The sequence below is a fragment of the Haliotis rufescens genome, unplaced genomic scaffold (genome assembly GCF_023055435.1).
Source record: "Haliotis rufescens isolate VD_foot unplaced genomic scaffold, xgHalRufe1.0.p SCAF_38, whole genome shotgun sequence".
Classification (NCBI taxonomy): domain Eukaryota; kingdom Metazoa; phylum Mollusca; class Gastropoda; order Lepetellida; family Haliotidae; genus Haliotis; species Haliotis rufescens.
In genome coordinates, this window is record NW_025964090.1 from 375,987 (window position 1) to 396,574 (window position 20,588).

The window sequence follows — 20,588 nt, forward strand, 5'->3', positions numbered from 1 at the left end:
GTATAGAATAAATAACCCATTAATAATACATAAAAACCAGTGGATGATGGACAGAAGAAGAATATTTATTGTACATAAACGATCACAGGGGGCAGGGTACAAAACATGAACTTGACTAATTAAAACACTGACATACAAAACAGAATACAAATATTGCTATGATTCTATTGTTAGGGAGGAGATGCAGATTTTCTTTGCCTTAACATTTTGTAAATGAAATTAGAGAAAAAAAATTGCAAAGGGCTCTGGTGGATTTAATAGTATGTACAGCCTCTAATATATTATAGTTTAATATGCAAAACTAGTAAGATACAACTATTGCAAAAATGATACAATATAAAAACAGAGATATAGAGCAAACCAGCCCCAATACTTCAGACAGGGACTTGCAGACCAGCAGGACTTTCTCCTTTCCTTCACTGAGGAAAGATGTGGGCAAGTGGAAATATTTCAGGATTACAACTGTGGTAGGAATAAAACACTTTGAATGATGTAGTCTTCTTTTCCCCCTCTCCAGGGGACACTATGTTAACTCCCTTACACAAATTATGGGGATCCTAGGGGGAGTTGGAAAATCAGCAGTGTCACGCGGGGAGATTGACATCAGAACGCAAGAGGCATGCTGTGTCTTTTCATAGCAACTTTCAATATTAAACGATTTTAACCATCAAATAAACATAGCCTCCATGTTGCTATCTTGAATCATCCGAAAGTTACTATTTCAGCTCAATTTTCAAAAACAAAACTGAAAAGTGTGAAGCCAAAACTTTCGACTGAAATATATTGATCAAATACGCACAAGCAATTTCCTGCTCTTGAAAAGTTTTATTGGCTATTTTTCATGGAGATATACGGGGCGTGAGACCACTGCAAGTCCCTGAAGACAACTATTGCTCGGTTACAAGCACAAACCTCTTAAACTTTCAAGTCCAATGATTTCTTCTTCTATAAACGGATGACAAGAGGCAGCTGGTGCCACTATCTAAGATTCAGGCTTCAAGACAATTTAATTTCACATTTTGACTTCTGTAATAACTTTTGTGACACCTTCAGCTAAATCAAAGAAGTTTCCCATCAAATATACATGAAACACTTAAACAAAACAAATTGAACCTTTCACGAAACTAGTTTTTCATCATGTTACACTGATACAAGATTATGGGACTGATTTTTAAAATTACAAATGCATTGAACAAACTTTCTAGTTTTATTGTGCTGTCTTTTAGAAACATGAAAGCAGCACTGTGGGAGTATGTTGTTTTACAGAGCTTGTTTATTTAAAGCTGCAATCTGCAGGAGTAGAAACTAACATTTTTAGTCCACTTGTCCTCTTAATGATAACATATAGGAAAACTTTTTAAAATCGCAAATTTCTACTTGTGCTTATGATACCTTAACTTGCAGTCTGGCAAGGACTACAGGACTGGTGCCAATTTATAGTGCTGAATCTGCTATATTCCAGCTACAGAAATGTGTTCTGTAACAAAGTCTGGTTTAGGCAATCCAGTGATTGACATCATGAGCATCAACCCACACAATTGGGATATGATGCAAGCATGACCTCCATCCCCTTATTTGCCCCTTATGACAAACACAAGTTGCTGGGACATATACCGTTACCCAGAATAGCGTTACCCAGAATACCGCTACCCAGAATACCATTACCCAGAATACCGTTACCAGGACCCTTACCCAGAATAGTGTTACCCAGAATAGCGTTACCCAGAATACCGTTACCCAGAATACCGTTACCAGGACCCTTACCCAGAATACCGCTACCCAGAATACCATTACCCAGAATACCGTTACCAGGACCCTTACCCAGAATACTGTTACCCAGAATACCGTTACCCAGAATACAGTTACCCAGAATACCGTTACCAGGACCCTTGCCCAGAATACCCTTGCCAAGAATACCCTTACCCAGAATACCCTTACCCAGAATACCATTACCAGGACCCTTACCCAGAATAGCGTGGGGTCTGCAATCAGGAAACTCATATCTGGCTGTAAATATTCAAGTCAGGAGTGGTTGATACACTAAAATGCCTGTGCGAGAGCGAGTGCGAGACTGATTGACTGAGGTACTGAGTGTTTAACTTCACAGTTAGCAATATTCCAGCAACATGACAGTGGCCTGAAATTAATCAGGTCTGGACCAGCAGACTACTACCTCAAGCATGGGCTTCTGTGGACCTACTCTCACTCACAATCCCTCGGTACTGCGAAAAAATCTATCACAAACAAAACCTTCAGTCACGATATAATACCCCCACACTACAATCACTTGTGGAATAGAGAAGCTATGGTCAAACAAGGACATACAAATCACATTTTTTATCACAGCCATGAAAGTCCAGCAAGCCAGGCAAACCAACACCCAGTCGAGTCTCTTGTCGCTACTAAATAAAGGCCTGCTCCTCCTCCTGAGTCAGTAATTATGGATTTGTGGCGTCCAACCTCCTGCCTGCAACACAGTGTGTTCTGGCTCCCTTGTCACTAGTAATGGCAGACCCTGCCACGACTAGCCTCCTGCTGCCTAGCCGCCATGACTAGCCTCCTGCTGCCTAGCCGCTATGACTAGCCTCGTGCCAGCGCGCTGACAGATGCCTGGTAACTCATGATGAACCTTGCAGGTAGAGTCAATGCAGGGCCATAGCAACAATGAACCCTTTTATACAGGCCTGGGGGTCTCATAAACCATTCAGCTTTAATCTGAAGAATTTTTTTGCTTAATCTGGAGATTTTCTTAAGTAATGCCTGGGATATAACCCAACTGTAGGTCTTGGATTTTTATTAAACATTTTTTTCAAACATATGTTGTTTTGTTTCAACTATTTTATGACTAAAAAAGCTCATGAGGCATGTCACGTCCATTCAGTGCTTTAACTGGGGCTGGTTTAAAGTTTACAAGCTCCAATGAAAACAATTGACATTCCATTCTGTCTCATTCTGTTCAATTTATTACCCGATTTTAACTTTAGAATGACTAGTTGGAAGGCAAATGGATTTGTCAAAAGTTCCATCTCGGTTCAGAAGAACTAATTTCAAAATTCTAATTTCACCTTTATTCCAATGTTTTTTTGCTGCATATGCATTAAGAGTGTCAACCTACATACTTCAGATATGTAAAAAGTTTTCTATAAAGCACTCTCAGAGATGTCTGACCATGGAGGTATCAACTTCATCTCTTACTGAAAAATGCCCTACCCTATTCAATGAATTGTTTACTTATCTGCTTATCTGTCAATTCGTATTCATATTTTTGTTTATATATTCATTCATACAATTGTTTATTTATAAATTAACCTATATATTTATTCATTTACATGCTGCTTCATGAAACAAATTATCATATCAATAAATAAACTTAAAACCTTGAAATCGAGTTATTCAGTGTCTTCAATTAAGCATAATGTACAAAAAAAATCTTATTAAAAAAATATTGATTATTTGATCAATTAGTTCCAGCACCGCTTTTATAACCACGGAATCCCTATTTATTTTCCTTGCAACCATGCAAGCATGAGCTTCACACTGTGTAATAACCTGCCACATCTTTATGTTCTTTTTTATAATAGCAAACTCTATTGTTGAGCCAATCAGCAAGTTTTATTGTTTCGGTCATTATTACAGTAGCATACTAAACAGCAGATGGCTAAACATTTGCTTCATCCCTTGGGGTCTCAACAATTAATTTAATCCAAACTAAACGTCATTACAGCTCTTCAAAGATCAATAACTCATTGTTAATTGACATTTATGACAAGGGAGACCTAAATCTAACACCCATCACTTTTTTTTAACTACTTTGTCAATAACCATCCAATTTCGGTCTGTAGCTGTAAAAACTCTTAATTCTCGGTGTCTCACAACAATATTAGGGTTCTGGCGATTTTTCCTCAAAATGAGTTAAATGGATTTAATCAAATAAGAAAATTTCTGAAAATTAAGTCTGCATTTATTTTTTTCAGACAATATCGTGACATTCTATTATTGTGTAATGTATCCTTTACTTATGTCATATACCAAATACTCAGCGTGGTGGAGTTGCCTTGAAGTCGCATCATCATCATCATCATCATCATCATCATCTTCTTCAGTCTGCAACTCTGGCCACTTGTCCGATACCAAAGTCTAGTAATATCATCAACAACATCATCATCATCATCATCATCATCATCATCATCTTCTTCAGTCTGCAACTTTTAGCCACTTGTCCGATACCAAAGTCTAGTAATATCATCATCATCATCATCTTCTTCAGTCTGCAACTTTGGCCACTTGTCCGATACCAAAGTCTAGTAATATTCTGATTGGTCTAGTAAGCTCAGCTAATAGTCCATATGATAACATATGATAACAGCCAAGTTTTCGGCAAGTTTTTGGCACAAAATGCACCTTTATCACCACCACCATCACAAATAGTACTATCACTACTCCTCATCATCGTTACATCACAGTTTGGTTCAACTTTGCCAAAGAATACACTAATTAAGAGTACATATCCTCACACACTCATCATTTGTCCATAATCTCCCCAGAACCTCAAACTACCACCATCAGCATTGCAACCTTGGATTCAGTCCCCACAAGACACGCTTCCATCCTCAAGCACCTTCCGGCATTTATTCCTACTTTTAACATCCCCCAACTTTGATGGAGTGGTATTTCTCCCCATGCTGTACTTACCACAATCGATGTCAGCATTAAGATTGCAGCCTTCCAAAAACAAACATTCCAGTTGAGTTTAGAATTACTGTATACAAGAGGAGACTGATGAAGGTAGACACGTCTGTAGCATCTCCCAGCACCAGCCACAAAAACACATGTATGAGGAACAGAAGCATAAAGTCAACCACAGCACCAGGGGAGCAAAAACTTGCATATTTCACAGGCACAAATCCTTAGGTTAAAGTCATCGTGCCATCATACATCACACACAACACTACAGCCAAACAATTGTACACAACACCATGATGCATCACAACCCCTGCTCACCATTATCACATGACCCCAAACCTCCTCACCATTATCACATGACCCCAAACCTGCTCACCATTATCACATGGCCCCAAACCTGCTCACCATTATTAAACAGACAAAACCTGAGATAACCATTATCAGACAGCCTCAAACCTTAGGTCGGCATCATCACAAAGCCTAAACCTGAGGTTGCCATCATTATCACATGGCCAAAACCTGAGGTCAACATTATCATATAACCCAAAAACCTGAGGTAATCATGTTCACCAAAACATTAGGCAGCCATTATCAGAGAGCCCCAAACCTGAAGTCAACATTATCACATAGCCAAAACCTGAGGTCACAATTATCGAATCACCATATGAAAAAAAATTATGAAAAATTACCTCAGAAAATGATCACTACATTATCTTAGTAAATTGTTGTACTTGTCAGTCAGACCCAGCCTGTTTGAATGCGCTCTTTTGGTGATTCTGGGTTGACAAAAGGGATCAAGCATTTGGCCAACAAATTTGAAGATCGGGAAGCCACCATGTATCATTTTGCTGATAATATGTCACCATATTCGTAGCATAGATAGCATAGATAGCAAAAGCATAGATCGTTGCACATGCCATACATTGATCTGCCTTACCTAGACTAAATCATTTACAGTCTGCCACAATATAGTTGTGACTACTGCAGAGAGCCATGCTAAGACCCTCACTCATTTGTGATCTTGTCCCATCATAAAACGATCCAGCTGACTGCATGTCTACACGTCTGCATTAAGCTCCTTTCACTCCAACCTTCAGTTTTTATACTGTGTCGGCTGGGTATAATTCGAGACACATTGCTAGCCTCATAATTTGTAATACAAGCCCTCAGTGCAGTTGAGTAGGTCCGACCCTGGGTGGTTGCCGGATCAGTCTTTGTCAACCAGACCGTCCTATCGTTGCTGTGTGGCACTAGCGAAACATTGCTTTGTTTACCTACTGACTTCAATGGTTTGATTATATTTTTTATCATCATTGTAAGGAGTTATGATTGCTGCAACCAACTTATTCTGACTGTCTTGATTGGTGAACCTTGTAGGCTGATGGTTCTCACATAATCTTGTCTGTCAGAATGTTTAACAGGACTGTTTGCACAGCCTTCTTTTTTTCCTGTGGGCTATTAGTCATTTATTGTTGCGTTGATGGCGATACAGTACTAATGCAGTTTTCATCTATCTCTGCTTGTTGGCCGTTATCTCATTCCACTGTAGACGAGTGTTCATGTTTGTTTAGATAGCATTTACTTTGATAAAAAGTTCTAAGTCAATGGTGTATGTTATTTTGCTAGATTACGTACACATGTTGCAAGGTTATATGTGTTCTGTAAAACAAACTTTTCACATGGCAATGACAGCTTTTTTCTCACTGCTATCCATTTTAATGATAACGTATAGGAAAACTGTCAAAAGTACTTTTTCGACTCGCGAAAGGAAATTTTTAACACAGGCAGATCTTTTTTTTTGAAGATTCATAAATCTTTCCTGCTCTTGGAGGAGGGTAGCGTAGTCTTAGCTTGAGACAAACCAACAATATTGCAAACCATGGACAACATACTCACTCAGAGCTTCCCAATTTGTTTGTTGCTTAATCCCTCACTGTGCAATATTCCACCAATATGACGCAGGTCTGTTTAGGTGAAATGGGGTTTTAAGCCGCGTTAAAGATTATGGCAAGGTAACAAGTACTCTATTTTAAGTCTTTTGGTATGATGTGGTTGGGGATCGAACATCAGACCTTCCGCTCTCTGGGAGGACGCTCCGGCCTCCGGGGGTTTGTAAATAATCAAGTTTGGACCAAACAATCCACGGCCAACGATCCACATTGTCTGGGCATCAAGTCACCAAGTCTGACCACCCAATCCATTTGGTTGCCTCTTACGACCTGCATAGGTTGCTGGGGGCCTATTCTACCATAGAATCCCCGGGTGGAATAAATGAAGCTGATCTAAGACATATTTTCTTTAAAATGATACAGTTTACAAGATGATTAAAGGTTTGCAGTCATATTTAATGATCAACAAGTGCTTATTAACTGCTATAGTTCTAATGGTCTGAATGCCATGCTCCAGATTCAACTCTTAGTGGTCACCTGAGCGTACTGATTGAAACACAATGTCTTCCTTGACTGGCTGGAAAATCACTAAAAGCATCTTGACGTACATTTTCCATTCGAGGGAATTGTAACTTGTTTTGACTGACTTTCAGTCCTCTGGCCATGGTCAGTAGAATAGTTCTGGTCAGGATCGGTTCCAGATGTTCGGAAATATCCACTAACCATTTGATAATTTTCTTACAATGTTAGAGTAATTCTGGGTTAACTCTCCTCAGGGAGCATAAAAGGACCTAACACAGTAATCAACACCACTTAGGATAATGGCAAAATCTGTTAGAAACTTCCCTATCACCAGCCGACGGAAGTGTTATTATTTAATTCAATAATGTTCCAGCGATTATAGTCAGGTTGTTGGTGTTGGGGAAGCGAGGGGCTTGTGTTTACAGTGTACAGCGTCTGCCATTCCATCTCAGCACTAGTCCTGCTGCCTGGCCATCAGAGGCGCATAGCTGGCGGCCTCCGGATTACACCACTATCCTACCGGGTTTCAGGGCGAAAATAAACACTGGCAACAGCCAAACGGGTCTTAGTTCCTGAAGACATGTGGAGAGATTGGACTTCCAAAGGAGAAAGGAATTTGTTCAGCCACTGCTTTGATATATGGAGCTGCAGGCTGGGTTTGGTGATGTTGTGTGATGTTGACCTTAGGGTTTGTGCTCATGAAGGATTGGGGTTTTGTGCTACAGAGGGATGGGAAGGCTGTTGTTAGTTTTGTGCTACAAATGGTGTTTTGTCTTCATGTGCGACCATGACGTTTTTTGTGTTGTGGATTTCATTTTCCACATCATGTTTGGTGCTGGACGGTAATGGTGGCTGCATGTTCGGTCGTTTCATTTGCTCATGCTGTTTTCCAAACAACTTCCTCTTGGATAACTTATCCTTGCAATTACTTTTTGAATACTATCATCAATCTTCCTTGTGAAGCTTTCCCCCAAACACTACCTCGTATATTATGTATACATCTTGAAAAGAATCGCTAACATCCATTTCATTACTGCTTTTTTAATACTATTTTCCCAACAACTTGCTTTTTAAATACTGTTTTCCAAACAACTTGCTTTTCAAATACTGTTTTCCCAACAACTTGCTTTTTGAATACTGTTTCACATAATGTTTTCTTGACACTTTCTTATAAGAAAGCAAATAACATTTTCTTAAGCACTTATTTGTCTTCTGGCAAGCTTTTGTAAAACAATCTTTTGGCTTATTTGAACAAGTGAGACATCAACTAAACATGCATGCCACCCAGGAATAATGTCAGACAACCACAGCAAAGTCTTGAAATACAGAGTTTTGATAATAAATCACTGAATGCCAAGAATCTGTCCAGGTTGTGTATCACTCCCACGGACATGTAATTTTGTAGTCTCTTTTGTCTTATTACTGTCTCTGAATAACATTAACCATTGCTGGGTCTACAAAAACCTGACAGGACAGATAATTCTGGGAATTATCAAGCAATGATCTCTCTCTTGTTGGGGGGCTTGTTCATTTCATGCTGAAGCTGTCAGTTTTACCTACACAAAAAACCCATAAGTAATACCTTGCTAGGTATGCGCCAACTCTGCTATATACACATGCAGATAAGCACAATTGAAACTTGTGGTTCATAAACTAGGTTTTCCTCTTACCCACAAAGCTAAAGAACTAAGAATGTATTACAAGTGACAGGTACTCTCGTGAGTGAGTGAGTGAGTGAGGTTTTACGCCGCTTTTAGCAATATTCCAGAAATATCATGGAACACCAGAAATGGGCTTCACACATTGTACCCATGTCGGGACTTGAACCCGGGTCTTCGGCATGACGAGCGACCGCATTAACCACTAGGCTACCCGGCCGCCCCTCTCGTGTTGTGCTCAAGGCTGTATGCCATCATCCCAATGAGCACATCAATATCATCATTTTCTACATCATAATTCCAAGGGTAATGATGACAACACAAATATTCTGAAATTTACCATTTTCGAGGCCTAATATGAGCAAGTAATATTTCCATATATTTTTGTAAACAAGCCAGGAGGCAGTTTCCTTACACCACTTCTCCATCAGTGATGATAACTACTCAGAAAGATACTTAAATCAGAATACAAGCACATTTTCCTGAGCAAGCCTTTCTGGCACCTGGCGTTACATAGGTGAGATTATCTCTGATATATGGTGGGTCAGATGGGTGGCAGATGGACGATCAAGTGGTCAGTGTTTGGTGGACAGGTCAATTTATTATTTCCATCCCCATGACACACGACACACATCCCACTCCTTTTAAGCCAACCCAACAAGACAACCCCCTCACATCACATGTTGCCCCACCCACTTTAACCTTAGACTGTCTCTCAGTCCCTGAATCATATCTCCCTTCTGTCCAACCCTTATTGTAATGCAACAGCCATACAAAAAGCAAGTCTAGAATTTCCACAGGTTCTGAATTTTCCCATCTCGTTGTGGCTCCTTTTCAATATCAATGTCATTGCTTGTTTCTGTCAAACTTTCATATTTTATAAGCTTAGTGTACATTCAGCCCAAACACAACCACGTCAGTGCAACAAAAGGTCATCCATTCCACAACATATAAACCCTCAGTCTATAAAACATTTCCTATTGTCCTTTCCACCTAGAAACAACACTGACTTATTTAATTATCTGATTTCTATATCCTCATCTCCAGCAGCCATTTAAGTCCTGTTTGATTAATGTCTACCTACATTGTTTTCAAAGAGTGAGTGAATATGTATTTACGCCCCTTTTAGCAATATCACGGCAGCTTCACACATTGTACCCATGTCGGGAATTGAACCCGTGTCTTCGGCGTGACGAGCGAACCCTTCAACCAGTAGGCTACCCGACCGCCCTGTTTTCAAAGAAATATCCCAACAATATCATGTAAACTATTAATAATGACCAACAAAATGACAATATTATGTAAATTATTAATGACAGATTTAACGACATTTCTCAACACCAATGTAATCAGCAAATTAAAGTGCTCTCCAACACATGCGCCAAACACACAGGTTCCTTGCATCAGGACGAACCTTCCAAACTTATACAAATGCTTGGAGTAATACAGGTATCAATTTCACACACAGGTATCAATTTCAGATGCAGGCATCAATTCAATATGCGCTGTTGCTCATCCACTTAACCTTTAAAAAGTATAAAAAACCTGTCCAAATATCTGACATCGAAGCAGGGTTCTTCCGTCTCAATATGTCCCCTATTAGCTTGTGTGTCTCGTGGGCATAGCCGACCTCGCTGGCAGTACTACAAATACCGACACGTCTGTCATCCAGAGGCATACGATCAGAGTCTTGACTTCACTGACAACAGGATCAAGAAAACGATTCCCTAATCATATTACTGCCCTGTCTTAAAACAGTTGGAGCCGCGTGTTCAGAAACATGATAATAAGTCAATCACACCAAACAATGTACTCCTGGTATTCCTCACCAATACCGAGCGTCATATTTTCCTCTGAATGTCAATTTCGGAAAGACGTGATATTCAATTTCGCGTTTCATCTTATTGATTTCCGCATTAAACCAGCGCTGTAGGGTGTTTCAAATGACGCCATTTGATTTCCTATACATTCAAAGCTATTGTTTTTCTTTTAACAAATCGACAATAAACATTAAAACAATCATTAGTACCAAAATCACATTACCAAATTTTAAAAAATACCAATGATGATGACATGGGAATTTACAGACCAATTTAAAAAACTAAACATAATTTTCTCATGAGGCACATCAACTTAATTTGCTGTCTTTAAACCTTTTTAAAATTTTGAACAGTGTGAAGGCCCATTCCAACAATACACTGCATCACGAGGTTACAGGTATGTTACAACGTTTCAAATCATTTTATCAAATATCTGTCATCTACAAATAGCCAAGCGTTATTTACACAGGTTTATTCCAACATCAAATTTTCACTACCATAGAGACGTATTTTAACAAAAACTTTAAATCATCTTATCAGCATATAACAAAAATGTTTATGAAATATTTATCACCAACAAATAAGTCCAAAAAAGTTTTACACAACATCCATATTGAAATAAGCAGCAAATGAACACGCCCTGAACAAACAATAATTTAGCTCTATTACATCAATGAAAACAATCTCTATCAATAACAATATCAGTCTCTGTATATCCAAACACAATCAATATTGTAGATAATATAGTCAGCCAAGGGAGCTGATGCACTTAGTGACTTACTATACACAACATATCAAACAAATCAACCTTTTTTTCACTATGGTAGATTTCGAAATTGACATTTTGTTTGTGGCTGCTGTCGACAGCGACAAGGCAACTGATGGTTGATTGATGGCCAAACATCGAAGCTGTTTGCAAAGATCAGAATCAATGGCCTTCGCTTGACATTTTCTCCAACCTTAAGGGGAGTAATTTTGTGACAGACTGAGGTTGTGTCAGTTCATAATTCGACACCTTAACGAAAAGTAGGGTTCATCTCAAAAGCTCTTCCGCTTTAGCCAGGAAACAATTAACTATGCCTTGAGTGGCACAGAGTGTTTCCATGCATATTGACAGCACACCCGTTGTAGATTAAACCTACAAACATTTTAATAATGTCCTTATAACTCCCGGCTACGTGCCGACCGGAGATCAAAGCAGTGGGATGTGCCTGGAAGCACATAATCCCAAACATAGCTTGTTCGGCATTCCTGTTATAGGTCAGACACAACTAACCTACGACATCATTCTCTCAAAATTTCATACTTCATGAACTTAAACCCAAATGCCTGAGTTATTTCTTTTCAGCCCATTACTCCATGAATTAAAACCAACAGCATATGGTTCCAATTTGAACTCAAATAATTCTTGGTTTAAAAACTAATCCAAATCTCTTAAACATACATAAATATTTACATGGGTGTGAAAAAATCAAACTGATAATATTTACATAGTTGATGAAGTAAAGAGATGAAAGAAATACATACAAATTGAAAAATTAATCCTAAAATTGATTATATTTGTCAAGGTAACATTGATACATGTTTGTGTGGCCATTCCATCTTGTACCGACAACCTGCTGAGTTTGTGAGAAAGTAACATTTTTTTGTTTGACAGAAATAAACCAGTTGATTGATTCTGCTTTTTTGTAGGCCTTTGAAGTTGTTATCACGTCTATATCAAAAACATACACAAGTCTTTTCTTCAATCACTCATTTCAAGACCCCTGGTTACAGGGCTGGTGTGAGAGCATCTCAAGTTAATGAAGACACATTGAAATTCAGTACTAGAGAGTGCTTAGTACAAAGTGCCACTAACATGCTTTAGTGCTGATGCAGATAAGAAACACTTCATCATTAAACCAGTTCAAGTGTTTTATCTAAAAAGCACCCCCTCCATACACACACATTACCAATATTGTTTAGTATTGGTCTTCAGCAACCCCTGCTTGCCGTAAGAGGCGACTATGCTTATTGCAAGAGGCAACTAAATGGATTGGGTGGTCAGGCACACTGACTTTGTTGATGAATGTCATCGTATCCCAAATGCGTAGATCGATACTCTTAGTTTCAATCATTGGATTGTCTGGTCCAGACCAGATTATTTACAGACTGCTTATATAGTGCAGCATTAAACGAAAAACAAACAAAACCAAAATCGTCATATCTGAAGTCCTCCCCTTAAAATAAAAAATGTTCGGAAAATGTTTATGACATATCTGTGCATTTTGAATTTTATAAGGTAGTCTGACAGGACATCGGAATATTATATTTTATATACAAAATCAACAACCAATACAGCCAGTCTGCAACTTTTGCCACTAGTCCGATGTCTGAATCTGGTCAAGTTCTGTTCAGTCTCATTAGCTCAGCTAATAATCATCCATATAACACCAAAACCTACTTGAGATGATGCTATGTAGACTCAACAGATTTCAGCACAGACTGCAAATATTATTCTCCATATAAGTGGCATTTGTATTTTGATTTCTCAATCTGAATTGAAATCAGTTATCCTTGAATCATTGACCTAATCGATTCAGGTTCATTTACAGTGATTCAAAGTTCATACATTTTTCATTTACCATTTAACGTTTCACTGAACTCTTTCACAAACTAATCTCTACTGTTGCCCTTTGGAATTCTCATAACAAGGAAATATTGAAATCGACAACAAAAGTCAATGCTTAGAAATTGACACAGTAAATGCGTACACAACAGCTGATATGACATACAAACATGTGTGTCATCAAAGGGAGGCAAATTACGACAGGAAGACACCCAAATTACCCATCAGTCTTCACTGCGATGTGACATCAAGGTCAACAGGCAAGATAATGAACGGCAACACACAGGGGAGGACGCACACATCGAAATCAACGATCCTTTCAACAAAGCAATACAACTAATAGGCGCGAGATTGGACCTGATGAAATAACCCTCTTTCAACAACCTGACGCATATTGCCGCAGTGGCTGTGGCCGGCCAACTTGTGCGCGGAATCAATCAGGAAATCCGATTTTGTGTGCATATTGTAGGGATATTGTAGCATGTGGAAGGGGTACGGTGGACTAGCAACCGCCCCGTCGATCAATAGGCCCAGAACAATATTCATTTGTCAGGATCTTTCCGTTTCTGTCTGTGAATTAAGGCATCAGTTTCAAATATTAGCATTATCCATCATGGAATTTTTTCGTAATTCACAAGTAAGCACGAATGCATTGGAGACAGAGATAAATCAAGGAAAAGAACCTAATCAGCTCTGGGGAAATTATCTCAAATTTCGACAACAAAAGTTATAACCTAACCAACCTATATTTACAATGCTAACATGCTCATCAGTTAAGCAAAGGATTAAATAAGGGAATTTTGTTTCGAATTTCAAAAACACAGTAGGAAGGACTGATTTAGAAATTGTTCCAGAATCAAACCTGATCTTATGCAAAGGCTATTCACTGCACAACCCTTTGGGCTTCCATACATTTAAACATAACCATAAATTTATATAGAAATGGCCCTTCCTGTTTTGTTTGCGCCAACATCAGCAACAATGGAGACATCTGTATCTGTTTCAGCTTATCTAGATGCGATCAACCAAGAAGAGGAAATGATCTGATAATATTGCTGTAAATTAGATGGGTAAAGAAGCAGTCCACATCCCATTCTGTGAACGGATCACTCAGATTCCATGTGATCCGGCAATGTTCCCTATCACATATGTGACCAGGAAAATATTCTCTTCCATTCCAATATGCAAACACATGTGCCAGGTAAATGCAGCATGCAGAACTGTTCTGATAGCGTGGTTGCAGCTCTGGTATGAGTCTGGCATGTGTCACACTCTGAGCTTATTTCAGTATGGCCGCTGTGTACAGCTTGCTGAGTATTTGTTACAAGCATAGCATATGAATTGCTATTGAGACTCGTGTCAGGGTCTGTGTACACTGCATGTTCTGAGTCGTTTATGTCAGATATGTGTCATTAGCTTGGATTCTTCAGGTAATGTTAATGTACATGGTGATTAGTCTGGGTATGTAGGTTTGACATGGACGAGCAGTTCAAACATATACTGTCACAATATTTATGGTACGACATGCTGCAGTATGAATAATTCCTCATGTCGAACATGTTATGACAACAAAATGTTAGTTTCTACCGCTGTGATCCCTAATTATTTTTTTTCAGTATTGGTAATAAAACCAAGTCACACAAACAAACATTGTTTATCTTCAATAAGTGTCAGACAAAACAGCTCAACTCCCAACACATGATGTATTTTGAAATAAACCACAAAGTGTTGATTTGCGAAGATGAATATTTTGCACCTGTGACAGCCAACCAGCATGGGTTCACCTGGTGCAGCACACCTTTCCTCATGGCGCTAAAGCCATTTAACCTAGGATCCTGTCAGCACGTCAACCTGCACCCCGCATCTACTGACTGTCATTGATTCCTACAATAGGCCAACTTTTGTGTGAAATTGACATTCAGCAGCGGCCCATCAGCCATCAGGTTGGAATGAATACTGAGAACATTTGGATACAACAAGCCGATTCAGTTTTGTGAATACATGAATGTTGATGCAGAAAGGTGGACAATAGAAGTTATTATTCAATACAAATTTTCTTCAAGCATTTATGCGACTTGAATGCATCTCATGCTATATTTTAGTGAAATTTCCAATGAGTGATTCAATATATTAGTTATTAGGAAGAAAGTTTTGCTTTTTGTAAAACAGTATCTGACACTAATTGTTGATCAAAACCTTTTTAAAAAATCAAAGTTTTCTAACACTTCTGCACTAAAACATTTTCAAATACGGAAACAATTTTTATAATTCCACATTTAATTTCAATGAATCTCAACTAATTATTTTACAATTGACATTTCCCAAGCTGGTGAAAAGATAAAATCATAAATATTTATCACATTTGATGAGCTGAACGTTTATTGGGTTTCACAAAAATGACATTTAGACGTTTTATCTTGCAACATACTCATCCCATGTGCACTAATATGAAATTAACATGCGACTCATTACCGTAATGCACTCAGACACATGCTTCTCAACACATGTCACAAGCAAGTTAATATCAATCCGTTTTTTCTCCTGGCACAAACCCGTAATGAGTCTAGCTGTAACATGTTATGCAGATCAGACAATCACTTTGTCAGACCTTACAAGCAATTAATCAATCATTCATCACGATAATCAATTTGTCAATGGCCTCCTCGTTACATCTTTGGTCTGATCAATACACAACCCTTGTCCATTGCCCAAGCACATCAATGATGATATTGATGAGAAATCGACACCCTATTTGTAATCAGGGAGTCTTGGAAGATGATAAATATCAATAAACGAACTTCATTGGAATATTTATTTTCTCATTCATCAAGCCAAAGAGTAACATTTTTAGGGTTATGAAAGTAAAACTGCACAATACTTATACTTTTGTGGCTTGTTCTGATTTGAGAAAAGGTAGGGCAAGACAGCGCTACTGTTTCTAATGAAGGATTTCACCAGTATCATCAACAGCTGGGTGTAGACTGTATCTAGGTTGAGAGACCTTTTGTCGGCATTATCACCATCATCATAATCGTTATTGCCATCACTATCACCATCTGTAGCATCATTTGCGTCATTATTGGTATTGTCATTATTGTCATCGTTGTCAACATCATCATCATAATCATCATCATCATTAGCAGCAGCAGCACTACACCAATGCTGACACAATTACCCTATACTTCATTTCATGTTGAAGTCTATTCTAAGAGCTCAAAGCATGTTTTTACACGAAAGTTACAACAAAAACAAAAAACTTAAAATCAACATCATTAACACCCAAACAAAAAACACAAACCAATTTGCAATCAAGCAGATTGTTACACATCTAACAAGCATCCTCACGCTGCGTTATCACTGACCAGATACCATCTTCCAACACAAAGAACATTATCGAAATGAAAAAACTCCATTACTTCATCAGACCACCAAAGCCTCAGCAGGTAATGACAAACAGTAAGTCCATTTCCGCCTCTCGTAGCCGTGACGCCTCCCTCGGCAACCCACCATCTTCCAATCTCCCTTTCTGCTCGCGACCGCTGATCAAACCAACCTCACATTCTCAATTCATCTCAAAATTCCTCCTTTGTTCCCAACCTCAAATGACAATCGACTAATTGATTCGATAATGGTTCTAAAATGAGAAAATAAACTATTTAACGGTGACATCCTCGGCAAAACTCTCGGCTCTCAAGGTATCTGCCAACGCAGACAGGTAGCTAATAGCCTTCGATTATGAGGGCCCTATTTTTAACCAAGCCAGACTATCTTAAATTGATTTTCCTAGTTCTCTTCGTAACCAACTGGAGACTGACCTATTTAGTCGGATAAAGAAGTAAGAATCTTCCCAGCGAGAAGAGTGGTAATCAACTCGTAAATAGCACCTATATTAGGGCATTTGACAGCTTGAAGTGTACATGCTCCGTGCTGCTTCCCTTCGACATACTATTGATGATTTATGATGAGATGAATTTCCGCACTCTGGGTTCTGTAAATTAGTAATTGTCACACATGATTGACAAAGTAAAATAATAATTAACACACATGATTGACGAAGGAAATGATTGGATGCGCAATTCATCAATCCATCAACAGCTCATTTGAGTCTATTTTCAAATTCAGTTTTTAACCCTAATGTAAAAATCAATTCAAAATGTATCCAAAACACATTAAAATTACATCAACAAATCCTATAAAATCAAATCAAATCATGAAATCAAAATGCCACTCGACTTAACATGAAAACCTGCATAACCAATTCAAAAAAGAAAAAAAAGAAAACAGCATGACTAAGATATGTACCAAATTAACCTCGCTGTAACCATAAAGATCTCTTTCAACCTCAAACATTTTCACACAAGATTCATGTAAGACCATTCAGAAACCATGACAAAACACCATCTTTTTAATCTAATCACCAGAGCATGAAATATGCACCAAGTCTTCTTATATTCCTTATCAACAATTTGTAAGCTACATTTCAGGTCCCAAGGAGGTTACAAGGACCACTGCATGCAGTTACTGTGACAGAATTGTTTTATTGATATATAATATGAATTATGAATGTCTACTCAGAGCTCCAGATAAGCTTTTGGTGTTGTGGGTATTTTACCCATGCATTTTAAAATCATTGGGTATCAGTAATTCTATCTGGGTATTCAAATTTCTGTTACCCACTAGTTTTTACACATGTGGGTATTTAAGTTAAACATTTAAAGACACTATTCATCTAGTCCCTGCAAACTGGTGTTGTGTGGGTTCGAGAGCATTATAGGACTAAAAAAAACACGATACTTCCACAAGAAAGTGTGATGGCAATTGATCATGATGTAACTGTCATCGTGGAGTTTGGCAAGGTTGACGGAATGCCCGTTTATTATTTCAAAATAAGTTGCCGATTTGCCAATCGAATACGCAGGGTTACTTCACAATGTTTTGATGATAAGCACAGGTTTTACTTTGGTAGCGTATCTGTAATGTTCGTTGCGTATTTGATACGCTTGGATATTATTTTACTGCGTATTTCTGCATTTCTGATGGGTATTTTACGCAGATACGCAGCTTATCTCGAGCTCTGTCTACTTAAACACACTCCACTGCTATTTCAAGGTAATCCAGTGCTGAGTTCACTGTAATGGCAACTGATATACCTGAGCAAGCACCTTACGGCTGTGACTCATGCAATATGTATGATGATGACCGATGACAAAGTCGTATATGTCGCTGTATCAAGCCGTGACAGACATGCTTATAGACAATGTTATGTATATCATAATCTTTACGAGGCATGTGCAGGTGTTGTGGCCTTGGTGAGTATGAACACCGGCTTGTGACAGTGTAATGCATAGCTGGTGTGTATTTCACCATATCCCATGCTGACAGTCACTGCAATAGACGTACATAGCGAAATGAAACACGCCTGAAGATATATCATTAGTGTTGTATACACTGACATGTCACATGGTGATGAATGTGCTAAGATACATATAGGGTGTGTATATTGACAAATAACAGCTATAAACATGCCATTAGTACGGAATATATGACGATTTCATGTGAGTGGTATTATACATATCCTGTTATAGACGTTAAGGCTAGTTGTACATTACAAACTCGAAATAAATGTAGTGTAATAATACAATGTTAACAACACAGTCTATGGGACCTCGACTGTGTCTCACAAGGGGAATTTAGGCCCATGAGGGTGATGATTGATATCAGCGATAAACCATTCTTCCTCCCTTAATCCATTTTCTTCCCTTCCTCCATTCTTCTCTCACTCATATCTTTACTCTCACATCTCAATCATAATAGGTCTTCAGCAACCCATGCTTGTCGTAAAAGGTGACTAACGGGATTGGGTGGTCAGGCTTGCCGACTTGGTTTATGCATGTCATCAATCCCAATTGCGTGGATCGATGCTCAGGATATTAATCACTGGATTGTCTGGTCCAGACTCGATTATTTTACAGACCACCGTCATATAGCTGGAATATTGCTGAGTGCGGCGTTAAACAACAAACCAACCAACCAATCATAATCTTCCCAAACAATAAGAACAAATAAACTACAATCACTTCTAGTACTTGAGCAACACATTGTATAAATCATTTATATCCATACACTGAAAGGCACAACTGGTGTACATTTCCCTCCAATAACACAAGGCAAGCATGGTATACACTGTAACCTCCTCACACTGAAAGGGACAACCGGTGTACATTTCATGTACATTTCACTCAGATGGCAGTAAACAGGAGAGTGGTGTAAATTGTTACCTCCACACAGTGAGGGACAACCGGTGTACATTTCCAGTTGATAGAGGTAGACAGTCACATGGCATGTTCATGGGGTGTCACCTTACAATGCCTGTGACAAACGAGACCACGCTTAGGTTGACACCTAAACCACCCCTAGCAGAAGCTGGAGAAAGCTACCTGACAAATCCTAATTATCCATTACTCATCTCGCCAGCAACTACAGCCGTAAGGTGTTCTGAACTACTTAAGGTCATGCTATATCTGATATGTTGATACTGTTGTCTCAAGCTATTTCAAGGTTTACTCCATGCAATTCCAGTATTTAATGGTAAAAGTCATGCTAGTCATCACCATTAAGTTGAAAAGGAGTTTGTTTCTTGTTGATTGCTGCACTCAGCCATATCCCAGTCAAATGATGGCTGCCTCTAATTAGTTGAGTCAGACAAACCAGTGATTGATATTATAAGCAACGTCACATGACATCAGGATACAATGATATGGCTTTTGCTAAGTCACTCATCCACATAGTCAGTTGCCTCCTGTCAAGCATAGGTATGCTTGTCGCAAGAGGGGACTAACGACATCGGGTGGTCAGGCTCGCTGACTTGGTTGATGCATGTCATTGATCTCAATTGCGTGGATTGATGCTCATGATATTGATCACTGGATTGTCTGGTCCAGACTTGATTATTTACAGACCGCTGTCATATAGCTGGAATATTGCTGAGCGTTGCTGAAGACCTATTCTACCCCGGATCTTCACGTGTCGCGAAACAAAAAACCCACACATAAACCGACAAAAACAAAACACAATTAGACACGCTTATTCCAACCAATGACTTGCAATGCAACAAGCATTAGAATTTCACAGAAACCATACAGCTGTTCTCAGCTTATTTACCTTGGGGATTAACTACGGTGGCTGATCACCAAAGAAGTAGTGATCCTAGGATAATGATGTTTAGCCCTGGTCGGGCGCAGGATCAGGTTGTTTGAAGATGCAATGGAATCACACCTAGGCTGTTGTCAAGGCAGGTAGGTAGGATGATACAATTATAAAAGCTTTGAAGCGTGCCTTATGGTGAGTGACTGCCCGGCCTAGCTTCCCGTTTGGAAGTCTTGACGGCTTTGAAGTGTGTAAAAGGGTC

At 38.8% G+C, this 20,588-nt stretch overlaps 1 protein-coding gene across 2 annotated transcripts in view; it reads right to left on the bottom strand.

Moving 5' to 3' along the window:
• The window catches only part of LOC124142085 (autism susceptibility gene 2 protein homolog), a 251,314-nt gene that overhangs the window by 191,586 nt on the left and 39,140 nt on the right, over nt 1-20,588 (bottom strand). The gene's annotated exons all lie outside the window — the stretch shown is intronic.